Source organism: Crocodylus porosus, unplaced genomic scaffold (assembly GCF_001723895.1).
Source record: "Crocodylus porosus isolate Cpor-Errol unplaced genomic scaffold, CroPor_comp1, whole genome shotgun sequence".
Taxonomy (NCBI): Eukaryota; Metazoa; Chordata; order Crocodylia; family Crocodylidae; genus Crocodylus; species Crocodylus porosus.
In genome coordinates, this window is record NW_017728911.1 from 23,190,449 (window position 1) to 23,210,759 (window position 20,311).

The following is a 20,311-nucleotide window of genomic DNA, read 5'->3' on the forward strand; positions in this document are numbered from 1 at the left end:
ACAGATGTGGCTGACAACTGCACGCACAACACTTGAACAAACTGTAAAAATACTACGTAATCAATATGCCTTTATTATTATTATGCATTTACAATGTGAAACAAAGAACAAAATGAAGATTAATTTGCCATGAATTTTATTAATGTAATTCTCACATACTAAATGAACCTAAAAATCATAGGATTTATCAGAGGGCTAAAATATTCCAAACACTTGAGTCCAGGTGGTCAGCTATGTTTGTTAGTTCCACTGAACATCTGCCCCAATTTATCTTGGGGATATATAATAGTTTAAATTATAAAATTATAATAAATGGTATTAAAGAAACTGTGGCAAGCAAGCTAAATGTATCACTCACAACATTATACTAAAAAAATCAACAGGCATAGTTAGCTCAGCAGCTCAGTTCTGTTTCTTCTCTGTAGCTGTTTCTATAAATGATGATTCTTTTTAAGTAAACATAGACTGCAACCATGCTGGCTATAACAGCATCTTTAAATTTTGTTCCAATATTGTCTGCTGACAGAAATAGCACAGATCATGTTTACACCGACTGTACTGGACAATTTTACCAGTAATTTACCTAAGGTCTGTCTACACTACAGTATTCATGGTTTCTGTCACTGGCTCAGTTGTTATCAGTACATACTAGGCCATAGGTTTGGATATAATGTATGGTAATTAGCACTTCATTTGGAAGTGAAAAGTGGAAATAGCTCCTGGATTTTCATTTGACCTTATAAATATAAAAAATGATCCTAGAAAAATAAGCAATTTAAAACTGGATTTATTTTTTTCTATGGTTTAAAAGAATATGGGGATTGTTAAGTATGCATAATCCTCTATTGGGAATTTGACACTGCTGTCTAGAAACAACAGGCTGTCATACAAAAAAATCTAGGCATTCCACATTCCACGCTTTCTTTCTTTCTTAAATAGATTGTCATCCAACACAATTCATGGTCAAGATGTTAACAAATCAATGTTGAAATATAAATAAATCAAACCAGAAGTGTAAACAACAAGGATCACTTCCACAACCCCTGTAACCACAAAAACTTCTGCTTCAGAGGCAGTGACAATAAACTACTCCCTTTACCATTCACTTTAATTCAAACATTATTTGGGTTGAGATTAGTTAGGATTTTGGATAAGAAAAAAATGTCCCGGCATTGCTACTTCAGCCTTTAAAACATTTTTGTAGAGGATTTTTTAACATATATGCTTGATTTGTTTCCCTATCTTCTCACTAGTAGACCATCTTGCTTAGTTTTAAATATATTAATAAACAGGGAGATGCTGTAGACCCAACACAGCTTCTTCCCTACCAGTTACCTGTACTGTTCATAGAACCACACAAGATCACAAGCTCGCACGCTAGAGAAAACATATTAGTACACTGGAGAAAATGTATTAAATAGTTGTTTTTTCAGATTTTAGGATTATATTTATGGATTTGATTTTTTTTCAATGTAAAGGGTTTTAAGGATTTAACTTTTAGGGCACTTTTATCATTGAACCGATGATAATATTCACTCCAGTGAGAAAATCTAAAGGAAAACCTTCCTTCCGTCCTCACCTTCACTTTAAGGTTATGTGGGGAAACTATCAATGAAGGAGCCCTAGAACAATGAATCTTCATTCTCTAGTGCTTCAGTTGGGGTCTTCACAATGGCTTCATCTAGGAAGGGTCAGGGCCAGGGGTCTGTGATAACTTGGTCTCTGTGGCTGAAGTGAGTTTTATTCCTGTTAAGTACTCCAACCACTACTATTAACATAATTCATTTGCATGACTGTTAATTATTTTACATTACTGTGGTGCTTAGAAGCTCTTGTCAGGAGCCCATTGTGCCAAATATCATACATGTATTGGAAGAAAAAGATAATCCCTGAGTCAAAGAGTTTAATTTACTGACTACTAAGATTACCTCCAGCAATGGATCAACAGGCAGACGAGAACCTGATGGTGTTTAACACCGAAAAATGCAAGGTTCTCCACCTTGGGAGGAAAAACCTGCAGCATCTTATAGGCTTGGCAGTGCTATGTTGGATAGCACTACAGAAGAAAGAGACTTGGGGGTCATCATTGACCACAAGATGAACATGAGCCTGCAATGCGATGCTGCGGATAATAAAGCAACCAAAACGCTGGATTGCATCCATAGATGCTTCTCGAGCAAATCCTGGGACGTCATTCTCCCCTTGTACTCGGCCTTGGTGAGGCCGCAGCTGGAGTACTACGTCCAGTTTTGGGCTTCACAATTCAAAAAGGATGTGGAGAAGCTTGAGAGAGTCCAGAGGAGAGCCAAGGGCATGATCAGAGGTCAGGAAAACAGAACTTACGATGACAGGCTGAGAGACATGGGACTCTTTAACCTGGAAAAGCGTAGGCTCAGGGGTGATCTGATGGCCACCTATAAGTTTATCGGGGTGACCACCAGTATCTAGGGGAACGTTTGTTCACCAGAGCACCCCAAAGGATGACTAGGTCGAACGGTCACAAACTCCTGCAAGACCGTTTCAGGCTGGACATAAGGAAGAATTTCTTTACTGTCCGAGCCCCCAAGGTCTGGAACAGTCTGCCAGCGGAGGTGGTTCAAGCACCTACATTGAACACCTTCAAGAGTAAATTGGATGCTTATCTTGCTGGGATCCTATGACCCCAGCTGACTTCCTGCCCTTTGGGCAGGGGGCTGGACTCGATGATCTCCCGAGGTCCCTTCCAGCCCTGATGTCTATGAAATCTACGAAATCTATGAAACTATTAGGGAGAAAAGTGTTCCAAATACAAGTATTATTAGCCAGCTACAACTTCAAAGCACTATTTTCAAACTGAATTATGACAGAATCCATTCTTCTGAAGAGAGATTGCATCTAATAGAGAAAAATGGATTTAAGTTTCTTAAAAAAGAATAAACCTGGCTAAATTATTCCTCCATAGTTTAAAAAAATACAAAACAAAACAAAAAACAATCTCAGGTTGTAATATCTATTATAGGCAAGCTCTTGCTGAATGGACAGTATAATAGTTGCTACTTTCATGTACATCATCAGATAAGCACTAAGTAACTTAAATGATAAATAACAGGGGTAGGCAATTATTTCAGCTGGAGGGCCACTTAATGAGTTTTGGCGAGTGGTCAAGGGCCACACACACAAGATCTTTCAGAAGATCTCATTTTAATAAATTGTAAAAACAAGTTATATACTCAAAATCAAATATCTTCTATAACATATTTTAACATTATTTTTAAAAACATGCTTATCTTGATTTATGATTTATTTCGAGTAGCATATACAGAGGTAATTGCATAAGAGCTCAAAATAAAATTTTACTCTTTTATATGGAGGGTGTATCTAGGGGGGCGAGTGTGTGGTGGGTGTGGGGAGCTGCTTGTGTGCTAAATCCTAGGAGCTGAATGAAGGTGGAGGGAGGGAGAGATAGAGGGAGAGAAGGGAGGGAGAGGATGCATGCACCAGAGGTGGGGTATTGGTATAGGTGTGGTTGCCTGCCCCCAAGTATGTTGCTGTCCCCACAGCAATCCACATCGGAGCAAACCTCTCCCACTCTAGGGAGCTAATGCTGTGCTCCCACCTGCACCTGCCCCACACCCACCGACTGCACTGCCCCCAGTCAACATGCACAGCTTCCTGGTGGGGCTGCTCCTGATTCAGCTGCAGCCATCTGGGTGCTGCTCAGCTGCCCCAACCTCCAGCAGCTGCTCCTTCTCCTTCTGCCCCTGCTGTGCTGCTTTGTGGGGACACATACCAAGCAGCAGACGCCCAGCGGGTCAGGGAGAAGCTGCAGCTGGGTGGCTCCTATCCCAGTATGCCCGGTTCCAGCTCCAGTTCCAGCTCATGGCCACTTTCCACCCACTTGGATACCTGCAGGTGGCTGCCCATCATGCTGGGCAACTAAGCGAGTGAGAGGCTGGGACCTGGAGTTGAAGCTGTAGCTTGAGTTCCATGTGCTGAGGCAGGAGCTGCCCAGCTGCAGCTTCCCCCCAGCCTGGCTGGCCATGTGGTACCTGACATGCATCACCACAGGTTCCCTGCATTACCTGGTGCCAGAACAGTGCAACAGCAGTGCAGCAGAGGCAGGATAAGGAGGAGCCACTGGAGGCAGGAGGAGCCAAGCAGTACCCAGTCAGGTGCAGCCACACTGGGAGCAGCTGGAAAGCTGTGTATGCTGGCTGGGGCTAGCATGATGTAGTAGGTGGTCATGGGGCAGGTGCAAGTGGGACCGCAGTGCGGGCTGTCCTGGGTGGAAGCAGGCAGGGCTTTGCCCTATGTGGAGTGCTGTGAGGGCAGCCGCAGGTTGAATACAATCAATTGGTGGGCACCCGCCTGGGCCAGATTCAGTCAGTTGGTGGGCTGGATCTGGCCTTTAGGCCATATTTTGCCCACCCCGATAGAGAAAATACCTTGCACATTAAAAAGTAAAAGGCTGAGAATAAAATGTAATAAACTCCCCTCTGTTCTCAATGATTTAAAATGGATCATTGGCACTACATACTTTATTTTTCCTAGTAAATAACTTTCCAACTTTTCTTCTACAAGGCACCTCCAGCTGTCTTCACATAACTTGGCCTGGAGACTTTTTGTTTACATTAGTAAACCGTGATCAGTCAGTAGAAGTTTGTGCTGTATTTGGTATATCTTGCTGACACTTAGTAACATATTTAATATAAAAATAGTCGGGGGGGAGGGGAATTATGTTAAATTATATTCTAAGCATAAACCTGCCTACTCTAGTTTAGCCAACAAGCTAGTCATTCCAAGGGGAAAAAAATCAGAAAACCGAACAAGCGAGAAGTGTTTGTGTTTCAGTACATCAGAAAAAAATTAAAAGACTCTCAAAATCTAAAATTACCACCAGATTATTCTTTTGCCTATCACTCAGTTTACTTATATTTTTAAAATCTTTGAAGTATGGAATACTGTATGCAGACATTTTAGAACAGGAAATACATTTGTTCTTGTCTTGTTATCGATGTCCTAATTATGATTTCAAACATACTATTCCAAAGCAGTCTGTTCATCCAGTCAATAAAAAATACCACACACCTATTTCACTAGGTGAGACAACACAGTTACAATTACAACAAACAGCCCATGAAAGAAGTGGAAGGAGGGCATGATGAGGTATATGACGGAAGTTCTCTCTCTTCCACAGGTCCTTTCCTCCCATTAGCCAGGCAGAACATGGCTCTCAATTGGCCCAATTAAAACATCTGACCATGTGTTTTCTGCCTTTTGCTCACTATTGCCCCATTGTTCAGCCTTTATATTACCCAAAATATTAGTCAGGTCATTATGAATGAGACACACTAAATACGGACATTTAAAAACCTTCTGACAGAAAGCCCTCTGGGTGCCTAAAAATGTTTAGGGGAGGTGCTCTAACTCATGGCATTTTACACAAAGTGCCATGAGTTAGAGCCCCCTTTCCCCCCACAACAGACATTCACCTGTTGGGCTGGGGGAGCTCAAGCCTGTCTGCACCAGCCCTGGCCATCAGGCAGGGGTGATCCAGCAGCCTCCAAGGAGGCTGCCAAAGTGCACCTCTCCCTAGCCCCACCCCTCCTTTTTCAGCTCTGCTGCAGCAAAGCTGAGCCAGCAGCTATGTGCTGCCCCCTGTCAAGAGGCTCAGGAGGGGGGTGGGAGAGGAGGAGATCCCTTCCCCCACCCCCAGCCTGAGCCTCTTGCCAGCAGCAACATGCAGCTGTCAGCTCACAGCAGCTGACTGGGCTTTGCCATAGCCAGAGCTTAGCAGGGATCATGCGGTGGAAAAGACCCCTTCACTTCACAAATCTGGCCTGTCTCCCCCCAATACCCCAACCAGGGTAGCTGGGAGGGGCCTGCAAGGTGAGGGGGCTCCATGCCACTCTGCAATCCTCTCCAGCTCCAACCATAGCAAAGTCCAGCTGGCAGCTGGGAAGGCAGGGTGGAATGGAGCCACTTGGCCTCATGGGCTAGGCCTGCCTGTCCCCAGTACTCCAGACAGGGTAACTTGGTGGGGGGGGCTGCAAGGCAATGGGGCTCCATTCTATTTTGCCCCTCCCAGCTCCTGCTCTGCAGGTTCTGGCTGCCACTGGCAGGTCACTTGGGCAGAGGGGTGGGTGAATGGAGCCTTCCTGCTGTGCAGATGTGGTCTGGCTCCCACACTGAGCCCCAGGCCAGCCACTGCTGACAGTCACCAGCTGGCAGGGAGGCAGCGGCTGCCAGGAAAAAGACCCCAGACTCCTTTCTCTGTAGCAATCCCTGGCTGGTCTGCAGTACACTGTGGGGCAAGGGCAACTGTGGGAACAAAATCCTCTTTCCCCCACATGTTTGCATAGTTTCATAGTTTCATGTTAGGGGCTGGAAGGGACTTTACAGGTCATCGGGTCCAGTCCCCCTGTGCCTGGGTAGGAAAGACTGTTGGGATTGGATGACCCCAGCAAGATGGGCATTAAGACGCTTTTTGAAGATCACCAGGGTGGATGACTGTAACACATCTGGGGGGAGCCTGCTTCAAACCCTTGGCACTCAACTTGTAAAGAAGTTTTTCCTTATGTCTAGTCTGAAGTGATCTTCAATCAGTTTGTGCCCATTATTTCTTGTCCTCCCCGACATCACAACCTGGAGCCTGAGGCTGACCACCCCCACCCAAGCCTGCTTCCAGCCCAGGTCCTCTCTACCCCGGCTCAAAGTTCTGCAGTCCAATGCACACATACAGATGCTGTGCCTGGGATCCATTAACTCTGGCACAAACTATTTATGGCATTGCACTAACAGCATGTGTAGATGCACCCATTAAATAGGAAATATGTAATGTTATTTTCCTTCAGCAATTACATGAACTTTGAGCCTAGGGGGAAAAACTCTCCAACACAAGAGACACAGGATAAAAATACTGCAATTTGTCCATAATTAGAAATAGCAACTATGGAATTTGCCTAAGGCCATAACTTGTTAAATGATGCATTAGTTAAATGATGTTTTCATTGTGAAGAGCACCCAAGCTATTCTGCAAACATTAGATATGTCAAGTATCACACATTTATGGCGAATTCTCAGTTGAGCCCTGCTTCTCCTTAGCTGGACAAAGTGGGAATGCTTCCTTTAGCTTCTGTCCTCAGGTGGATTCTAGGCTGACGCCAGACTTCCCATAGATTAATGTATCTTGTCCTGCTTTGGCTGTCAAAGGATCATTTGTCAGCTGCACCCCAATATGACATCTGTAGCAGCAGCTCCCTGGAGGGTAATGTAGAGGCCTGCTATGCCAGCTGCACGCCTGCTGCAGTTTACCTCACACACAGAGAATCCACAGTTGAGATCTGGCCAGTTTGGACTTCTTTGTGCTGCTGGAATGGCACAGAGTGGGCCAAGAATCTGAGTCACAGTATGTAAAGACTTCAGCTTAAAAACCACAAAAGCATACAGTTAGAACCTTGAAACAATGCTGGATCATTTGACTTTTAAGTAGGCCAGAAGTGGATGTAACTCTATATATTTAAAAGCATGAATCTGGAACTATTGCAAATTAGTTTAATACACAATGGATCTTGTCTAACAAATTCTTAATAAATCTTACTATGAAACTCCTAAGTTTATCATTCTGGGAATCATGTTGTAACATATAACATTCATCTATGAATTCCACTAAAGTTCATGCTGTGGCAGCTTTCAGTTACAGCATAAAAGTTGTAAAAACAGTTTGTGATTTCTTCTATTTAACCATAAGGGTTGTTTGCTCCATTTTCCTTGTCTGTATTTTGCTAGTTCAGTAAGTAAATGACTGTTCAGTGCCAATGTATAACTTCTTTTTCTCAACACTTCAGTCATGTAGATTGCCTTATGCAATATTTGCATTTATAGTGTGACTAAATAAATTCTATCTTCAATCTTCAGCCAAATGTGTGTGTAATTTACCAAAGAGTATGCGTGCATTTTAATTTTTAGTATAGTCCTTTAAGAAGTAACTAACAGACTATCTAAATAAAATCACATTTCTACTAGATAGAGTTTCCTCTAAGATTTGAAAGTAGGGGTCGAGAGAACCAACTATTATTTTAATTTTAAATGCATAATTTAAAGGTGAAAAAATTCAGAAAAAAAAGTTTTAATTAAATTTAGTCTGACTTTGGATTAAAGTTAAAAAAAAGTGTCTGGAATGGAGACTATCAAAAAAGGGAACGTTTGGGGGTTCAAAAATATGGCCCTGAATCCTTTACGGATAACCTCAGGATACCAACGGGCTGATCCAGATCCCAAAAGAGGTGCATGATCTTTCTCCATCTAATCCTAACAAATTCTCATCAACTTCATTGAAAACAAAGTCTAGCTTCTATGGCTAGGAAAAGGTATGGCATTTGTCCTGTGACCAGCTGCATCTGTGTTTGTCCCAGAACAGAAAAGTCCTGAGATTGACACTTATACACATCACCCTTCCAATCAGGGCTTAGTGAGCAGCTGAATGCACTGCCTCTTTTCTTCCACTGAGTAAATGATGCAATCCTGGGACAACCATTAAACACATTTTTGGATATTCTGGGACAACTGTTACAATTTCCTATCCTGTGTACCTTTTTAGTGTGTGTCGTGGGACAACAACAGACATGCACATCCAAATGACTGGGATCACATTTGTCCCAGATGAAAATAGTTTCTCCTGGAACAAATGAGATGCCTGTTTGTAGCCTATGTGCAAAGTAAAAGGGAATATAAGTTATATTTTTTTAAAGTTAGTGTCCTGAAACAATTTAAAAATATGAGAAAAATTACATAAAAACAAACAGTACCCTTGTGTCACCTGTCATTCAAGTATACAGTATATCACCCACCATTCAAGTGTCACCTGCCATTTAAGAAATAAACAATTAAGATAAACAGCTCTTGTATTGTCCAGTGTGTTCCATGGTGTTTCCCCTCTAATTTGTTTAACTAGGTGCGCTGAGGATGGTACAATATGGCATAGTAGTATTCTAATAGTTAAAATAATTCTTTTTTAGAAAATAACTAGTGTGTGCGCCAATCCCCATACCAATTAAACAAACTATCGGTTAGGTGAAGAGCTTATACATAATTTATTTTCTGTTGGTATTGTTGACTTTTACTATTTCTCTTCAAGCCCACATTAAATAGGATCAATTAATTATTTATGGAACTATATAATGCACTATATCCACACAATGCCACCTCTTGTGCTAACACATACCTATTTTAGACTGACCATGTTTATCTTGTCTACTTACAGCACCACATATTTTTAACATGCCTATCACCATTTTCTCTTAAAAGCAATGGTACACAGTATTTAATTTAATTCTGTTTCTGGCATGTATAATCTGCAATCAGATTTGCTTTGACCTTTCTTCCTCAGCAGCAAATATTGCAAGGTACAAATTTTAAATCTTTTTAGCTATTTTTGATGCTGCTCAAAAATCTAAATTGTACAGTCACAGAGAGTGCACTCTATTTATTCCACCAAGGTATGCTAAAGTAGTATCTAATTTTAGATAACCCAGGAAAAAATCCAGAAGTGCAACATCCTCTCATTCAAAATACATTCCAAGATTTTAAAGCAAGTCTTTATATTCAATTTGGCCTACTGATACAACTACAGTGAGTTGCAATACTCTAAATAGTTTTATATATACGATGAGAGTATGACTAGATCAGATATAGGTATAGCTATAGATATAATAATGGAATATTACACAGCTGTGGAAGGGTTAAGTTACTGACCAATGGAAAAATTATCTAAATTTAATTCTAATTCATCAAGAAAAATTTGCTAACAAGTTGAAAGACTCATGCTAAGATAATCTGAAAATGCTGAAAGAAAGATACCCCAACAGCCAAACCCCAATCGCCATGAAGTCAAAGGGAGCTGTCACTGATTTCCCTGGAACAAGTATTGCACCTATGGTGTTACTAGTGAAAACTCAGATATTCCAAATTAATTTTTCCTCTTCTAAAGCATATTGCCATAATATGTCTTTGGGCTCATTCTTAAACTAGGATTACTTCTCTGTATCTTACCCATGTTTCCAAGAGTAATGTTGTAGTAAAAACACCTAGCTTGGTGAATTCTTAACTAAGAATGCGAGAGGCAAGGATTTTTGGGTGGTGGCTTCTTTTATTGGACCAACTGTATACCTGAGAGAGGGACTTTGGACAAGCTTTCAAGCAAAGTATACTTCTTCAGGTCTGGGAAATAAGCAGACACAGCCTGAGCTAAATCCTTTTCTTTCCCAGACCTAGGAAGGATATGTTGTGCTCAAACGCTTGTCTAAGGTCTCTCCCAAATATATAGTTGGTCCAGCAAAAATACCACCCAAAAAAATCCTTGCGTTATGTATTTCATAGAGTAGACCATCATAGCCCCAACCCTACTCCAACATGATCAGAACTAAGGAATGGCTATTCACATATACATATTTAGAAAGCCAATGCCTGCATCACCCAAGCTATGCTAGGAGCGGATGACTGTTGGACTGATCACCGACTCATCTGATCACTTATGTCACTCAAATTGGCTCAAGAACAATGGCTGCAGAAGAAACAATGATGACAAAAGATCAATGCTGAAGGACTGACTCAAAGACCCAACAAGCAAGACCTCTTCCACCAGTGCCTCAATGAAAACTGGTGAATTCCAATCAACAACAATGGGAGAATGTCAGCAGTATGTGGGATGACTTCAAAGCCACTGTCATCAGCACCTGTGAGAGACATTTGGATTCTCTACCAGGAAACATCAAGACTGGTTTGATAAGAATAACTGGGAGAGTCAAGAGTTGATCTAGTTGATCAAAGTTCCTTTGTGCTTGGCAAAATGACACCAAACTCCAGGCAAAGGAAATTGAACCTCCAACAAGCCAAGGAAGAGGTCCAAAGGCCTCATGAAGAACAAATGGTGGAAATGCAAGGCTAATGAGATTCAATGTCTGGCTGATATCCATGATTTGCATGGCTGCTTCAGTGCCACCAAAACCATCTACAGTCCAAGCATTTAGGAACCAACCCCCTTGAGACCTTAGGAACCAACCCCCTTGAGACCTAAGGAAGGAAGAAACCTGATCAAGGAAAGGGAAGCCATCAATGCTCATTGGAAGGAGCATTTTGAAGACCTTTTCAATCAATACTCTGCTGCTAATGAAAGTGTTCTCAATTCCATCCTGCAACACCCAGTCAGAGATGGTCTTAGAATCCCTCCAACACTTGATGAAGTGAGGAAAGCCCTCAAGCAGATGGAGAACAATAAAGAACCTGGAGTGGATGGAATCCCTGCTGAAATCTTAAAACAGGGAGGTGAACAGCTCATATCACAGCTTCATGCCCTCATCTTAAGGATCTGGAATGATGAGGAAATCCCAGATGATTTCAGGGATGCCATGATTGTGACAATCTTCAAGAAAGGAGACAAGTCTGACTGTGGAAACTACAGTGCAATCACCTTGCTGTCCACCACAGAAAAGATCATTGCAATAACCCTCCTGAACCATCTCTTTCTACCTGCTGAAGATTTCCTCCTGGAATCTCAGTGTGGGTTTAGGGCATCAAGAGGCACAACTACCACGATCTTCATAACTCACCAACTGCCCGAGAAATTTCGGGAACAACATAAGCCTCTCTACATGGCCTTCTTTGACCTCATCAAAGCTTTCGACCCTGTCAGTCAAGAAGTGTTGTGGAGGATCCCCCTGAACTATGTATGACCACTGAAATTTGTCACCATTCTCAACCTACTCCATGATGGTATACAAAGGTGGTTCTCAGTAATGGATCTATCACAGATCCCTTTGAGGTTAAAACAGGAGTTAAGCAAGGCTGCATCATCACTCCAAGACTCAATATTCTATGCCAAAATGTTACATCTGACCACCAACAAGCTTCTAGCCAGCGTGGAGCTAAAATACTGAATGGATGGTAAGCTGAGCCAAAACCAAGACCACCCCAACCGCAATCACTGAAATGCCATATGCCAATGATGCTGTAGTATGTGCTCACTTGGAAACAGACCTTCAGGCAAGTGTCAATGTCTTTTCTGAGGCATGCAAGAAAATGGGACTGACGCTTAACATTCAGAAGACTAAGGTCATCCACTGACAAGCTCCTAATTTAAAGTTACTGCAGTCTAAAATTTGAGTTTATGCTTGTATGATTAATACAATCTTAGTCAAGAAAAAAAAGTAATGCCCCCAAAATGCACTTGCTTGCTTATACACTACCTAGTAGAGATGATTAAAACCTTATGACATCAATAGATGGTAAGAGAGAGAGATGAATTAAGTCAATTCTGACAGAGGAATGTTTTTAAAAAACTGTTCTGAAAAATATCACCAGAATTCAGCCTCTGTCTCAAAGCTAGATGTGAGATATGAGAGAGTTGGATGCCTTTGCGATTTTTCCAATTCACTACACTGTAGACTACCAAAAAAAGGTTTTGGATTTCTCTGAGTGATGGTCACTTTCAAAACATCCTCTTCCAAATAATCTCTTCTTGAGTGACTGTGAATATGTAGAGTAGAGGAAATGGGCAAAAATTAGCTTTGAGGCAAGCAGGTGGGAATTCATTCACTCTGGTGCAGATATGTATGCTTATAATGAAGGTGGACCCAATGAATGTGTGAGTGAGGAAAGTTTGTACAAGACACTACAGGCTTTTTACGGAAACTTAAAAACATAAACCAGCTTCCCAGCAACACCCTCCTAGCCACCATGGACGTTACCAGCCTATACACCAACATCACACACCAGGATGGCATCCAAGCCTGCCTTACATATCTACAGGAACAAGATTACAACTCGGAGTACAGACCCAAAGATATTACTGACCTTGTACACTTCATTCTCACACACAACAATTTCACTTTTAATAATCAACACTTCCTCCAAACGATGGGAACAGCTGTGGGCACCAAAATGGCCCCACAGTATGCCAACCTTTTTATAAGCCACCTGGAAGAAGACTTCCTCAAGAACTGCACCATCAAACCCTTGTTATACTTAAGATATATCGACGACATATTCATCAGTTGGACTGAAAACCTGCAATCTCTGATTGAGTTCCATCAGAAATTCAACAATCACCATCCCTCCATTCAACTTTCTCTAGAATACTCCACCACCAACATCTCCTTTTTAGACACTATGATCAGTATCCAGAATGATAAAAAACATACAACACGTTATACAATTAACCCATAGACCAACATACATATCTGCACAGAACCAGCAATCACCCTAAACACACCAAAAAGCTGTGATATACAGCCAAGCCCTCAGATACCACCGAATTTGCACTGAGGAGAACACCCAGGATTGCCACCTCACCAATCTTAAAAAGTCTTTCACCCAACAAGGATACTCCTCCAGAGAAATAGATCGCACGTTTGAAAGAGCCACCCGGATACCTCATGAAGAACTGCTGCAGTACAAAAGAAAAGCCCCCACAAATCGCACACCGCTGGTTATGACATATCATCCTTCCCTCGAACCTGTACAGAAAATCTTCAAACAACTGCAACCCATACTAGAAAGAGACCCTACTCTTAAAAAGATCTTTCCAGAGCCACCCATCCTAGCCTTCAAACAAGCACTGAACCTCACTAACCACATCACCAGAAGCAAACTTCCTCAAGTCTAGAACACACCAAAAGGATCCAGACCATGCCATGACAAGAAATGCAAAACCTGCTAACACATCTCCACAACCCCCACAATTACTACACCCCACAACAGAGCCATCAGCATTCCCAAATCTTACACCCGCACCTCCAGAAATGTAATATATCTCATCCAATGGACCAAATGCCCCGATGGAAAATACGTAGGAGAGACCAAACAACAACTGTGCACCAGAATGAATGCACACTGGAAATCTATCAAAGACAGGAATACCTAATTACCTGTGGGGGCACATTTCTCACAAGAAAACCACTCTCTCCAATCTCTCAGTCCTGATCCTCAAAGGAAACTTACAAAACACTTTCCAGAGACAAGCCTGTGAACTCCACTTTATCAACCTCCTGAATACTAAAAATCATGGACTAATTATTGACATTGGATTTATGACACATTATAACCTGACATCTGACTCCCTAGGTGTCTCTCCACTATTCATCTCCCTTCTCTCTCTTCTCTCCCCCCAGTGAGTCTCTCACCCTTTGACTCCTCAATCTACATTTTCACTGACTACCTGTCTTGTATGCAACACCAGCCCAGCCTCTGGCTTCTTTACTTTTCATTCCATCCAGGAAGAGCACACACCAACCGCTGAAACTTCCTTAGCCTGACAAAGGGTTTTTGAACTTGAAAGCTTGCTTAATAATTGTTTTCCAACCATTTAAGTTGGTCTGATAAAAGATATCAGATTCACGCAAAGAACCTTGTCTGAGTGAGGAAAAGCCTTAATGGCAATGAATAAGTGTCTGAATATTTAATATGCATGGCAGAGATTGATATAAATCAGAAGAGTCTGAGATTCATTTGGTTCAGGTAACAAACAATTAACATTCTGTACTGAAGTTTGCTAATATTCATTATGCTCTTCTTTGGAATTTGGCCACCTTTCTTGCAAAATGTCTAGCATTTCTTGGCTTAGTCCTATTGAAAATACAACTGGGATGGCAGTTCTTGTGGTAGTCCTATATTTCCAACCCCAGGCAAAACAAGGAAAGTGTCTTAATTAAAATACTGACCTTTAAAATATATTACCTTAAGATTTAGCTTAGAGTTCATTATAATTTTATTGAAAGTCATTCACTTACCCTCGAGATACAAGTAAAAGGTTGAATACACTGCAATAGTACTGCATGGAGATTTAGAACTGGGCCAAGACACTGGTTGGCAACAACACCAATATTGCCAACCCCAACATGTCAAAAATCATGAGACAACCTCTTAAAAATCAAGAGATTTGTCATACAAATCAAGAGATGCTATTTTTGAAGCATGTGTGTGTAGGGGTTATTTGTGAAGGTGTGGGGGAGCTGTGGGTGTGGGAGGGGGTTTGAAGTCCAGGAAGAGGGAGTCCCCACTCACCCTGGCAGGATGTGGGGGTACTGTGGGTCAGGAGTGAGGGTCAGTAGCACAGCTGGGGGGGCCTGTGGCTTGAGAGTGACAGACAGACAGGTAAGTGGGGGGGAAAGGGTGAGGGAAGGGGCAGTGAGAAGGCAGATCAAGGCCCCATGGTGAGGGAGGGAGTGGGGCAGGGGCTGGGATGAATGGGGAACAAGGGCAGGGGCAGGTTTTGTGATGGAGCCAGCTCATCCAGAGGCACAGGGTAGGGAGGCACAGCTCCCTGCAGTGTGTGCACCTCCAGAGGGAGGCATGTGTCCTCTATGAGGCAGAGGCGGACTGCTTGCTGCAGGCTCAGGGCTCCGCACCGTGCCTTGGGAGCTCAGCCATGTGACACCAGTGTGCCTTCTGCCACCAGGTGGGCAGGGGATGTGGCGCAGCCAGTGCGTGGCTCCCAGGGCAAAGGCAGCAGGGCACATCTGCCTGGTGCACAAAATCTGGGGGGCACATCCCCCCCTTGAGGGTGCGCACTGCAGTGGGGAACCATGTCCCTGCCCCCCCTGCACCTCTGGAGGAGCCACCTGCAGGGTGCAGAGAGCCCCAGTGCCCCATTCACCTCTGCCCCAGGAGCCACACAGTGGCCACATGGTGCATCCGCTGCACTCTCAGAGGACGGCAGACACACACAGTGTCACACGGCTCCCAGGACAAGGCACCAGCCCACAGCACAGGCAGCCCACCTCTGCCCTGCACATAAATATAGGGGGGACATGCCCCCCCATGCCTCCCCTGGGGGTGTGCATTATGGTGGGAAGCCACACATCCCCATCATGCTCTGTACAACCCGCTGTCACACAACCTGCCCCAGCCCTGGGGCCCCATTCAACCCTCCCCTCACTGTGGGGGCCTTAATCTATCCCCCCCACATCTCCCCTTCTCTTTCCCCCTAGCCTCTTCCACTCCACAGACTTATCAGCTTGGTGTTCTCTACATGCACCAGAAGGAAATTCCTGAGATTTGAGGGTTGTATCTGGAGATCATGAGTTAGGGTTAATTTGCTTTGGAAATTAGAAGTCTTGCAATTGTTTCGTGAGAGTTGGCATTACTGCAGCACTGAAATTTTACCTCCATGTGCTGTCTTTAAAGATAACACTGATGAATTATCAAGGAAAGTAAAAAACAGAAATAAGATGGAACAGTGAACATAAAAGCCACTTTTTATAAGTCTACATCTAAGATTGACAATCTAATTTTCAACACATGCTGCACTTAGACAAAATCTCCCATTCACTGATTTTTATAGGCTTTTCACCAGTTGTTGCCTTGATTATAGCATGTGTGCCTTCAAAAGGAAAAATTAGAAGTCTCTTTAATTTAGTGGAGAAAGGCATAACAAGAGCCAGCAAATGGAAGCTGGATCCTAGCAAACTGAAATGAGAAATAAGGATCAAATTGTTATCATGATAATAAAACATCAGAACAAAGTACCATGGAAAATAGTGACTTCTGTAAGTCCCAGGAAATTTGACAACTCCTAGAGTATGTTATATGGTGTCTCCAGCATATTGCAGCTGAGGCACATCCAAATATCCTCTTCAACCCACTTTTCCTCGCATGGTCCAAGCTCAGAAATGCCGAGGTGAAAGAGAAGTCCCTTCCCAGCCAATTTTAAGACCATATTATTGGGCATGCTTGATGATAGATACTGGCTAACACCCTTGGAGTGGTTCTAGTAACTGCATTTCCAAATTTGTCTCATGTGAGAGAGAACAGATGAGCAGAACACATTCAGAAGCATCCCTGCCAGTATACTTTGGGGATGTGGTGCAGATATACTCTCAATGTCTTCAGATCAAGACTACATGCTCTTTTGAAAAACAAGTTTTAACCAGTCTACGTTACTGAACTCAATACAAGTGTCACTGAATAAAATTCTCTGGTGTGTGTTATTCATGTAATCAGACTAGATGACCTACTGTAAAATTCATACATAAAATCTCAACACCCCACACACTTCTGCCACTAGCATATTATCCAAAGTTCTCAAAGTGCTGAAGAAATACCACTTTTCAATTACATTTAATCTGCCCTGGTACATACAATGAAGAATACAACCCTTCTTGTGAGGACTGGAGATAGGCTCAAGAAATGTTTACATTAAGTAACTTAGTTATTTAGCTGTGGCCTTGTAAAAATTACAGTTCTTGGAGAGAGGACTTTTTATCTCTTTCCCTTGCCATCTGCGAATGTTACTTGCCATGCTATGTTTCTTTTACTTTGCTGACCAAGCTAGTTTTAACATCTGCAAAGGTTCACTCTGAAACAGGCTTTGGGAACTGGTTTAGCCTCACTTCTGCAGCTTAGCATATATAGGGTTACCATACATTTGTGTTTCCTCAAACATGTCCTCTTTTTGGATTCTCCAATCTCTATCCAGCTGTTTTTTCAAAATCAGAACCAACGTTTGGGATTTTGCTCTGCTTCACTGGTGGCAGTTGGGGTGTGTGTGCACACATGCACGTGGCTGGCATGCAGCCAGGTAGGGTGGTGGGAGCAGCCTCAGCAGCTGGATGTAGGTAAGTTTATAGGGAGCGGGAGTTGAAAGGCCAGGTTTTGAGGACTGTCAAGGGTGCGATTGTGTGAGTGTGTGTGGCAGGGTGTCTGGAGGGGATGGCTGTGTGAGGGGGCGGGTTCCTGGCAGCACTGGCAGAAGCTGTCTGGGTGCTGGGGCTGTGGCAGGGCTAGGAGGCAGGGGAAGGCACCTGCCCCCTCCAGTGGGGAAGGGTGTCCAGGGGGGTGGCTTTCAAAGTAGCGGGGAGCTCTGTGGCCAGGCTGTGGGCACTGAGGCTGGTGCCAGTGCTCTCAGGAGTGGGATGGCACAGTATGGGATCCCCAGCTCAAGGCAAGAGTGCCACAGGTGTCCCCTCCTCCTTCCTCCAGCCTGCACCAGGGCCAGACTTGCTCCACTGCCACTTGCACAAACTGGAGTCACTGAGCTCCAGACTGGTTGGGATGGGGGCAGCTGAGGTCTCCTCCAGCAGAGCTGGGGAGAGCAGAGGGGTAAGGAGTAAGGCACTGGCAGGGCTGGGGGTGGGGATTGAGGGGCACTGGGGAGGGGGCTTGGGGGCAGTGGGTTGGGAGTGAGGGATGCTGGCAGTGCCAGGTGGCTGCAGGTCAAGAGTGAGGGTCAGCAGCAGGGATGGAGGGCTACAGGTCAAGATTGAGGGGCACCAGCATGGCCTGGAGGGGTGGGAGACTGTGGGTCAGGAGTGAGGGGCACTGGCAGGGGCATGGGTTTGTGGTTCAGGAGTGAGGGTCAGCAGCAGGAATAGGGACTGTGGGTTAGGACTAGATGCACCAGTAGGGCCAAGGGTCTGCAGGTTGGGAGTGAGATGTCCCCCTGACATGTGTCCTCTTTTACGGAACTGGAAGTATGGTAACCCTGGCATAAGCCCCTTGAAAATGGCCAAGAGTGACAAGAGGGTAACAAAGATGCATTATTTTAACAGGATTGTAGCTGACTTCATGCAATTCATTTCTTATTATCAAGAGGCAAAACATCAGTCGTTACCTTTAGCTAGTGCTTTCCATAAAGCAGTTATTCAGTCTTGCCCTAACCTAATATTAGTGGCCTTGATAAGCAGGTTATGTTACTTTCCCAGGCTACTGCTTATGAGTTAAATGCAAGCTTAGTTATTACTGGTTGTATGCCAGTTTAAGCACATATTACTTATAACTCCAGCTTTTGCTAGGTCTGTAGTCTGCAGTGGTCAGTGTGGCCTGTCAGTCAATAACTGCGTCTACAGCCTACAGCTGGATAGTCAAATCACAAAATCATAGAGAAGTGAGGTTAGAAGGGACATCTAGCCCAACCCTCTACCTGAGGCAGGATCATTCCTATCCAAACTTTATACTCACTTTATAACAAAACCTGCTGTAATCTTAAAGGAACTGAGTTTGTACAAGCAGTTTTATTAATATAAAACATACATACAACTTTGCAAAATTATTCATGTTATTACTATGAATAGTCCATATTTTTTTCTCAAAATTCACCATAAAATCTCAGCTTTAGATGCAATCACATTAGTAATGTATACAGTCTATAATACAGGTACTTTCTTTCTACTTCTAGGACAAAAGTAACTTCCATTGGCTTCAAAGCAAGCTATTAGCATCCTACCGTAAAAAGGAAGAGAGGAACTGAATCCCTTGTATACACTACGAGATTTAAAGGATCTTTCGGGAAAGGCACAGAATTGTATCTGTTACCAAGTGCTAAACACTGGCTGTTGTACCCAGTTAAAACAGCCCCACTAGAATTTTGTCCTCAATGTTGGTGTTTACTGAATAAATGAAAAAAAGAAGCAAGGAAAAAGTGTAAGAATCCCCAACCCAGCTGTTTAATATGTTGTTTAAAAACTAAATAATTCTAGTAGCATAAAGGAAAACTAAAAACCATGGGGGACCTGATCTTTAACTTTGTACACGCTTAAAACTCCAAAAGAAGTCTCTGTTCTCCCTCAACTAAAAGAAAAAAGGAAAGAAAGAAAAAAAGCCAAATGGTGTTAAATGTCCTTTCTTAAAAAGTGGTATAGTCTGAGTCTTCAAATAGAGATTTTGATTGTTTTAGAAGTTTCTGAGATAATTAGAGCATACATTTTTAATATCTGTCATCAGAGTTAAATACTGTTCTGACTTTTAAATACAAATAAAGCAATACTTGAATATGTTCTTTGGGGAATACCCTCAAATAATAGCAGAAGCAACTATGTCTTCTAAGATGCTTTTCATCTGACTGAGGCTGCTTGCTCCAGGACCTTGGTTGTCATGGGTGACTTCAATTACCTGGACATCTCGTGGGAAGATCACTCAGCAAAATCCGAGCGGTCACAAAGCTTTCTCTCGTGCGTGGATAACCTCTACCTGACTCAAGAAGTCTATGGGCCAACGAGAGGCAAAGCACTGCTCGACCTGGTACTGGCTACAGGGGACGACCTAATCAGTGACCTAGTGATGGATGGGAAGCTGGGTGACAGCGACCACGAGCTGATCACCTTCACCATCCGCCATAAAGCTGGCAAGTCAGTCAGCAACACAGAAGTCCTTGACTTCAGAAAAGCCGACTTTGACAAGCTCAAGAGGCTTGTCAGTCAGGCCCTTAGGGACCACGACCCCAGGGAGACGGGAGTTCAAGAAGAGGGTTGCTTCTCAAGGAAGCGATCCTCAATGCACAAGCTAAATCTATTCCAACACAGAAGAAAGGCAGCAAGAAGGCACAGCAGCCCTCCTGGCTCTC

General features: G+C 43.2%; 1 protein-coding gene and 1 long non-coding RNA gene across 3 annotated transcripts in view; both read left to right on the forward strand.

Moving 5' to 3' along the window:
* Nucleotides 1–12,786, forward strand: part of LOC109309048 — a 17,229-nt gene extending 4,443 nt beyond the window's left edge. Inside the window, exons 2-3 of the long non-coding RNA XR_002100771.1 lie at nt 12,019–12,024; nt 12,634–12,786. This is a non-coding gene — a long non-coding RNA (uncharacterized LOC109309048). The remainder of the gene's footprint in view (nt 1–12,018; nt 12,025–12,633) is intronic.
* Nucleotides 1–20,311, forward strand: part of FGF7 (fibroblast growth factor 7) — a 64,583-nt gene that overhangs the window by 10,277 nt on the left and 33,995 nt on the right. The window lies entirely within an intron of this gene.